The sequence below is a fragment of the Rattus norvegicus genome, chromosome 7 (genome assembly GCF_021556685.1).
Source record: "Rattus norvegicus strain SHRSP/BbbUtx chromosome 7, alternate assembly SHRSP_T2T, whole genome shotgun sequence".
Classification (NCBI taxonomy): domain Eukaryota; kingdom Metazoa; phylum Chordata; class Mammalia; order Rodentia; family Muridae; genus Rattus; species Rattus norvegicus.
This window is the reverse complement of record NC_141540.1, coordinates 6,722,691-6,732,523: the sequence shown is the minus strand read 5'-3', so window position 1 is coordinate 6,732,523 and position 9,833 is coordinate 6,722,691.

The window sequence follows — 9,833 nt, the reverse complement described above, 5'->3', positions numbered from 1 at the left end:
CATGACAAAACCAAATTGACACAATATCTTTCTACAAATCCAGCACTACAAAGGATAATAAATGGTAAAGCCCAACATAAGAAGGCAAGATACACGCTAGAAAAAGGAAGAAACTAATCGTCTTGGAAACAAAACAAACAGAAGAAAAGCATACAAACATAACCTCATATCCAAATATGAATATAACATGAAGCAATAATCACTATTCCTTAATATCTCTCAACATCAATGGTCTCAACTCCCCAATAAAAAAGACATAGATTAACAAACTGGATACGCAATGAGGACCCTGCATTCTGCTGCCTACAGGAAACACACCTCAGATACAAAGACAGACACTACCTCAGAGTGAAAGGCTGAAAATCAAATTTCCAAGCAAATGGTTGGAAGAAGCAAGCGGGAGTAGCCATTCTAATAACATATAAAATCAATTTTCAACTAAAAGTCATCAAAAAAGATAAGGAAGGACACTTCATATTCATCAAAGGAAAAATCCACCAAGATGAACTCTCAATCCTAAATATCTATGCCCCAAATACAAGGGCACCTACATACGTAAAAGAAACCTTACTAAAGCTCAAAATACACATTGCACCTCACACAATAATAGTAGGAGATTTCAACACCCCACTCCCATCAATGGACAGATCATGGAAACAGAAATTAAACAGAGACATAGACAGACTAAGAGAAGTCATGAACCAAATGGATTTAACAGATATTTATAGAACATTCTATCCTAAAGCAAAAGGATATACATTCTTCTCAGCTCCTCATGGTAATTTCTCCAAAATTGACTATATAAAAGGTCAAAAAACGGGCCTCAACAGGTACAGAAAGATAGAAATAATCCCATGCGTGCTATCAGACCACCAAGACCTAAAGCTGGTCTTCAAAAAAATAAGGGAAGAACACCCACATATACGTGGAAGTTGAACAATGCTTTACTCAACGATAACCTGGTCAAGGAAGAGATAAAGAAAGAAATTAAAGACTTCTTAGAATTTAATGAAAATGAAGGTACAACATACCGAAACTTATGGGACACAATGAAAGCTGTGCTAAGAGGAAAACTCATAGCTCTGAGTGTCTGCAGAAAGAAACAAGAAAGAGCATATGTCAGCAGCTTGACAGCACACCTAGAAGCTCTAGAACAAAAAGAAGCAAATACATCCGGAGGAGTAGAAGACAGGAAATAATCAAACTCAGAGCTGAAATCAGCCCAGCAGAAACAAAAAGGACCATAGAAAGAATCAACAGAACCAAAAGTTGGTTCTTTGAGAAAATGAACAAGATAGATAAACCCTTAGCCAGACTAACGAGAGGACACAGAGAGTGTGTACAAATTAATAAAATCAGAAATGAAAAGGGAGACATAACTACAGATTCAGAGGAAATTCAAAAAATCATCATATCTTACTATAAAGCCTATATTCAACAAAACTTGAAAATATGCAGGAAATGGACAATTTCCTAGACAGATACCATGTACCGAAGTTAAATCAGGAACAGATAAACCAGTTAAACAACCCCATAACTCCTAAGGAAATAGAAGCAGCCATTAAAGGTCTCCCAACCAAAAAGAGCCCAGGTCCAGATGGGTTTAGTGCAGAATTCTATCAGACATTCATAGAAGACCTCATACCAATATTATCCAAACTATTCCACAAAATTGAAACAGATGGAGCACTACTGAATTCCTTCTATGAAGCCACAATTACTCTTATACCTAAACCACACAAAGACCCAACAAAGAAAGAGAACTTCAGACCAATTTCCCTTATGAATATAGACGCAAAAATACTCAATAAAATTCTGGCAAACCAAATCCAAGAGCACATGAAAACAATCATCCACCATGATCAAGTAGGCTTCATCCCAGGCATGCAGGGATGGTTTAATATATGGAAAACCATCAACATGATCCATTATATAAACAAACTGAAAGAACAAAACCACATGATCATTTCATTAGATGCTGAGAAAGCATTTGACAAAATTCAACACCCCTTCATGATAAAAGTCCTGGAAAGAATAGGAATTCAAGGCCCATACCTAAACATAGTAAAAGCCATATACAGCAAACCAGTTGCTAACATTAAACTAAATGGAGAGAAACTTGAAGCAATCCCACTAAAATCAGGGACTAGACAAGGCTGCCCACTCTCTCCCTACTTATTCAATATAGTGCTTGAAGTTCTAGCCAGAGCAATCAGACAACAAAAGGAGGTCAAGGGGATACAGATCGGAAAAGAAGAACTCAAAATATCACTATTTGCAGATGATAGGATAGTATATTTAAGTGATCCCAAAAGTTCCAGCAGAGAACCACTAAAGCTGATAAACAACTTCAGCAAAGTGGCTGGGTATAAAATTAACTCAAATAAATCAGTAGCCTTCCTCTACACAAAAGAGAAACAAGCCCAAAAAGAAATTGGGGAAACGACACCCTTCAAAATAGACCCAAAAAACATAAAGTACTGTGGTGTGACTTTACCAAGGAAGTAAAAGATCTGTACAATAAGAACTTCAAGACACTGAGGAAAGAAATTGAAGAAGACCTCAGAAGATGGAAAGATCTCCCATGCTCATGGATTGGCAGGATTAATATAGTAAAAATGGCAATTGTACCAAAAGCGATCTACAGAGTCAATGCAATCCCCATCAAAATATCAATCCAATTCTTCAAAGAGTTAGACAGAACAATTTGCAAATTCATCTGGAATAACAAAAAACCCAGGATAGCTAAAACTATTCTCAACAATAAAAGGACTTCAGGGGGAATCACTATACCTGAACTCAAGCAGTATTACAGAGCAATAGTGATAAAAAAAACTGCATGGTATTGATACAGAGACAGACAGATAGACCAACGGAACAGAATTGAAGACCCAGAAATAAACCCACACACCTATGGGCACCTGATTTTGACAAAGGAGCCAAAAACATTCAATGGAAAAAAGATAGCATTTTCAGCAAATGGTGCTGGTTCAACTGGAGGTCAACATGTAGAAGAATGCAAATTGATCCATGCTTATCACCCTGTACAAAGCTTAAGTTCAAGTGGATCAAGGACCTCCACATCAAACCAGATACACTCAAGCTAATAGAAGAAAAACTAGGGCAGCATCTCGAACACATGGGCACTGGAAAAAAATTCCTGAACAAAACACCAATGGCTTATGCTCTAAGATCAAGAATCGACAAATGGGCCCAGACCCGGTGAGAGAGAGACCCAACCGCCTGGTCAGGTGGGCACTCCTGAGGCTGCAGAGCGGAAGAGACCACCAACACTGCTCACCCCTGCCCACATCCCTGGCCCAAGAGGAAACTGTATAAGGCCTCTGGGCTCCCGTGGGGGAGGGCCCAGGAGCGGCAGGACCCCTGCCAGAGACACCGCCGGACCCTGAAGGAAACAGACGGGATAAACAGTTCTCTGCACCCAAATCCCGTGGGAGGGAGAGCTAAACCTTCAGAGAGGCAGACAGGCCTGGGAAACCAGAAGAGACTGCTCCCTGCACACACATCTCGGACGCCAGAGGAAAAAGCCAAAGACCATCTGGAACCCTGGTGCACTGAAGCTCCCGGAAGGGGCGGCACAGGTCTTCCTGGTTGCTGCCGCTGCAGAGAGCCCCTGGACAGCACCCCACGAGCAAACCTGAGCCTCGGGACCACAGGTAAGACCAAATTTTCTGCTGCAAGAAAGCTGCCTGGTGAACTCAAGACACAGGCCCACAGGAACAGCTGAAGACCTGTAGAGAGGAAAAACTACACGCCCGAAAGCAGAACACTCTGTCCCCATAACTGACTGAAAGAGAGGAAAACAGGTCTACAGCACTCCTGACACACAGGCTTATAGGACAGTCTAGCCACTGTCAGAAATAGCAGAACAAAGTAACACTAGAGATAATCTGATGGCGAGAGGCAAGCGCAGGAACCCAAGCAACAGAAACCAAGACTACATGCCATCATCGGAGCCCAATTCTCCCACCAAAACAAACATGGAATATCCAAACACACCAGAAAAGCAAGATCTAGTTTCAAAATCATAGTTGATCATGATGCTGGAGGACTTCAGGAAAGACCTGAACACACTTAGGGAAGCACAGGAAAACATTAATAAACAAGTAAAAGCCTACAGAGAGGAATCGCAAAAATCCCTGAAAGAATTCCAGGAAAACACAATCAAACAGTTGAAGGAATTAAAAATGGAAATAGAAGCAATCAAGAAAGAACACATGGAAACAACCCTGGATATAGAAAACCAAAAGAAGAGACAAGGAGCTGTAGATACAAGCTTCACCAACAGAATACAAGAGATGGAAGAGAGAATCTCAGGAGCAGAAGATTCCATAGAAATCATTGACTCAACTGTCAAAGATAATGTAAAGCGGAAAAAGCTACTGGTCCAAAACATACAGGAAATCCAGGACTCAATGAGAAGATCAAACCTAAGGATAATAGGTATAGAAGAGAGTGAAGACTCCCAGCTCAAAGGACCAGTAAATATCTTCAACAAAATCATAGAAGAAAACTTCCCTAACCTAAAAAAAGAGATACCCATAGACATACAGGAAGCCTACAGAACTCCAAATAGATTGGACCAGAAAAGAAACACCTCCCGTCACATAATTGTCAAAACACCAAACGCACAAAATAAAGAAAGAATATTAAAAGCAGTAAGGGAAAAAGGTCAAGTAACATATAAAGGGAGACCTATCAGAATCACACCAGACTTCTCGCCAGAAACTATGAAGGCCAGAAGATCCTGGACTGATGTTATACAGACCCTAAGAGAACACAAATGCCAGCCCAGATTACTGTATCCAGCAAAACTCTCAATTAACATTGATGGAGAAACCAAGATATTCCATGACAAAACCAAATTTACACAATATCTTTCTACAAATCCAGCACTACAAAGGATAATAAATGGTAAAGCCCAACATAAGGAGGCAAGCTATACCCTAGAAGAAGCAAGAAACGAATCGTCTTGGCAACAAAACAAAGAGAATGAAAGCACACAAACATAACCTCACATCAAATATGAATATAACGGGAAGCAATAATCACTATTCCTTAATATCTCTCAATATCAATGGCCTCAACTCCCCAATAAAAAGACATAGATTAACAAACTGGATACGCAACGAGGACCCTGCATTCTGCTGCCTACAGGAAACACACCTCAGAGACAAAGAGAGACACTATCTCAGAGTGAAAGGCTGGAAAACAACTTTCCAAGCAAATGGTCAGAAGAAGCAAGCTGGAGTAGCCATTCTAATATCAAATAAAATCAATTTCCAACTAAAAGTCATCAAAAAAGATAAGGAAGGACACTTCATATTCATCAAAGGAAAAATCAACCAAGATGAACTCTCAATCCTAAATATCTATGCCCCAAATACAAGGGCACCTACATATGTAAAAGAAACCTTACTAAAGCTCAAAACACACATTGCACCTCACACAATAATAGTGGGAGATTTCAACACCCCACTCTCATCAATGGACAGATCATGGAAACAGAAATTAAACAGTGATGTAGACAGACTAAGAGAAGTCATGAGCCAAATGGACTTAACGGATATTTATAGAACATTCTATCCTAAAGCAAAAGGATATACCTTCTTCTCAGCTCCTCATGGTACTTTCTCCAAAATTGACCATATAATTGGTCAAAAAACGGGCCTCAACAGGTACAGAAAGATAGAAATAATCCCATGCGTGCTATCGGACCACCACGGCCTAAAATTGGTCTTCAATAACAATAAGGGAAGAATGCCCACATATACGTGGAAATTGAACAATGCTCTACTCAATGATAACCTGGTCAAGGAAGAAATAAAGAAAGAAATTAAAAACTTTTTAGAATTTAATGAAAATGAAGATACAACATACTCAAACTTATGGGACACAATGAAAGCTGTGCTAAGAGGAAAACTCATAGCGCTGAGTGCCTGCAGAAAGAAACAGGAAAGAGCATATGTCAGCAGCTTGACAGCACACCTAAAAGCTCTAGAACAAAAAGAAGCAAATACACCCAGGAGGAGTAGAAGGCAGGAAATAATCAAACTCAGAGCTGAAATCAACCAAGTAGAAACAAAAAGGACCATAGAAAGAATCAACAGAACCAAAAGTTGGTTCTTTGAGAAAATCAACAAGATAGATAAACCCTTAGCCAGACTAACGAGAGGACACAGAGAGTGTGTCCAAATTAACAAAATCAGAAATGAAAAGGGAGACATAACTACAGATTCGGAGGAAATTCAAAAAATCATCAGATCTTACTATAAAAACCTATATTCAACAAAATTTGAAAATCTTCAGGAAATGGACAATTTCCTAGACAGATACCAGGTATCGAAGTTAAATCAGGAACAGATAAACCAGTTAAACAACCCCATAACTCCTAAGGAAATAGAAGCAGTCATTAAAGGTCTCCCAACCAAAAAGAGCCCAGGTCCAGACGGGTTTAGTGCAGAATTCTATCAAACCTTCATAGAAGACCTCATACCAATATTATCCAAACTATTCCACAAAATTGAAACAGATGGAGCCCTACCGAATTCCTTCTATGAAGCCACAATTACTCTTATACCTAAACCACACAAAGACACAACAAAGAAAGAGAACTTCAGACCAATTTCCCTTATGAATATCGACGCAAAAATACTCAATAAAATTCTGGCAAACCGAATTCAAGAGCACATCAAAACAATCATCCACCATGATCAAGTAGGCTTCATCCCAGGCATGCAGGGATGGTTTAATATACGGAAAACCATCAACATGATCCATTATATAAACAAACTGAAAGAACAGAACCACATGATCATTTCATTAGATGCTGAGAAAGCATTTGACAAAATTCAACACCCCTTCATGATAAAAGTCCTGGAAAGAATAGGAATTCAAGGCCCATACCTAAACATAGTAAAAGCCATATACAGCAAACCAGTTGCTAACATTAAACTAAATGGAGAGAAACTTGAAGCAATCCCACTAAAATCAGGGACTAGACAAGGCTGCCCACTCTCTCCCTACTTATTCAATATAGTTCTTGAAGTTCTAGCCAGAGCAATCAGACAACAAAAGGAGATCAAAGGGATACAGATCGGAAAAGAAGAGGTCAAAATATCACTATTTGCAGATGACATGATAGTATATTTAAGTGATCCCAAAAGTTCCACCAGAGAACTACTAAAGCTGATAAACAACTTCAGCAAAGTGGCTGGGTATAAAATTAACTCAAATAAATCAGTTGCCTTCCTCTATACAAAAGAGAAACAAGCCGAGAAAGAAATTAGGGAAACGACACCCTTCATAATAGACCCAAATAATATAAAGTACCTCGGTGTGACTTTAACCAAGCAAGTAAAAGATCTGTACAATAAGAACTTCAAGACACTGAGGAAAGAAATTGAAGAAGACCTCAGAAGATGGAAAGATCTCCCATGCTCATGGATTGGCAGGATTAATATGGTAAAAATGGCCATTTTACCAAAAGCAATCTACAGATTCAATGCAATCCCCATCAAAATACCAATCCAATTCTTCAAAGAGTTTGACAGAACAATTTGCAAATTCATCTGGAATAACAAAAAACCCAGGATAGCTAAAGCTATCCTCAACAATAAAAGGACTTCAGGGGGAATCACTATCCCTGAACTCAAGCAGTATTACAGAGCATTAGTGATAAAAACTGCATGGTATTGGTACAGAGACAGACAGATAGACCAATGGAATAGAATTGAAGACCCAGAAATGAACCCACACACCTATGGTCACTTGATTTTTGACAAAGGAGCCAAAACCATCCAATGGAAAAAAGATAGCATTTTCAGCAAATGGTGCTGGTTCAACTGGAGGGCAACATGTAGAAGAATGCAGATCGATCCATCCTTATCACCCTGTACAAAGCTTAAGTCCAAGTGGATCAAGGACCTCCACATCAAACCAGACACACTCAAACTAATAGAAGAAAAACTAGGGAAGCATCTGGAACACATGGGCACTGGAAAAAATTTCCTGAACAAAACACCAATGGCTTATGCTCTAAGATCAAGAATCGACAAATGGGATCTCACAAAACTGCAAAGCTTCTGTAAGGCAAAGGACACTGTGGTTAGGACAAAACGGCAACCAACAGATTGGGAAAAGTTCTTTACCAATCCTACAACAGATAGAGGCCTTATATCCAAAATATACAAAGAACTCAAGAAGTTAGACCGCAGGGAGACAAATAACCCTATCAAAAAATGGGGTTCAGAGCTAAACAAACAATTCACAGCTGAGGAATGGCTGAGAAACACCTAAAGAAATGTTCAACATCTTTAGTCATAAGGGAAATGCAAATCAAAACAACCCTGAGATTTCACCTCACACCAGTGCGATTGGCTAAGATCAAAAACTCAGGTGACAGCAGATGCTGGCGAGGATGTGGAGAAAGAGGAACACTCCTCCATTGTTGGTGGGATTGCAGACTGGTAAAACCATTCTGGAAATCAGTCTGGAGGTTCCTCAGAAAATTGGACATTGAACTGCCTGAGGATCCAGCTATACCTCTCTTGGGCATATACCCAAAAGATGCCTCAACATATAAAAGAGACACGTGCTCCACTATGTTCATCGCAGCCTTATTTATAATAGCCAGAAAATGGAAAGAACCCAGATGCCCTTCAACAGAGGAATGGATACAGAAAATGTGGTACATCTACACAATGGAATATTACTCAGCTATCAAAAACAACGAGTTTATGAAATTCGTAGGCAAATGGTTGGAACTGGAAAATATCATCCTGAGTGAGCTAACCCAATCACAGAAAGACATACATGGTATGCACTCATTGATAAGTGGCTATTAGCCCAAATGCTTGAATTACCCTAGATCCCTAGAACAAACGAAACTCAAGACGGATGATCAAAATGTGAATGCTTCACTCCTTCTTTAAATGAGGAAAAAGAATACCCTTGGCAGGGAAGGGAGAGGCAAAGATTAAAACAGAGACTGAAGGAACACCATTCAGAGCCTGCCCCACATGTGGCCCATACATATACAGCCACCCAATTAGACAAGATGGATGAAGCAAAGAAGTGCAGACCGATAGGAGCCGGATGTAGATCGCTCCTGAGAGACACAGCCAGAATACAGCAAATATAGAGGCGAATGCCAGCAGCAAACCACTGAACTGAGAATAGGTCCCCTATTGAAGGAATCAGAGAAAGAACTGGAAGAGCTTGAAGGGGCTCGAGACCCCAAAAGTACAACAATGCCAAGCAACCAGAGCTTCCAGGGACTAAGCCACTACCTAAAGACTATACATGGACTGACCCTGGACTCTGACCCCATAGGTAGCAATGAATATCCTAGTAAGAGCACCAGTGGAAGGGGAAGCCCTGGGTCCTGCTAAGACTGAACCCCCAGTGAACTAGTCTATGGGGGGAGGGCGGAAATGGGGGGAGGGTCGGGAGGGGAACACCCATAAGGAAGGGGAGGGGGGAGGGGGATGTTTGCCCGGAAACCGGGAAAGGGAATAACACCCGAAATGTATATAAGAAATACTCAAGACCCGCGGATCCCGGCCCGCAGCAGCTCTCTGCTCCCAGACCCGGTGAGAGAGAGACCCAACCGCCTGGTCAGGTGGGCACTCCTGAGGCTGCAGAGCGGAAGAGACCACCAACACTGCTCACCCCTGCCCACATCCCTGGCCCAAGAGGAAACTGTATAAGGCCTCTGGGCTCCCGTGGGGGAGGGCCCAGGAGCGCCAGGACCCCTGCCACAGACACCGCCGGACCCTGAAGGAAACAGACCGGATAAACAGTTCTCTGCA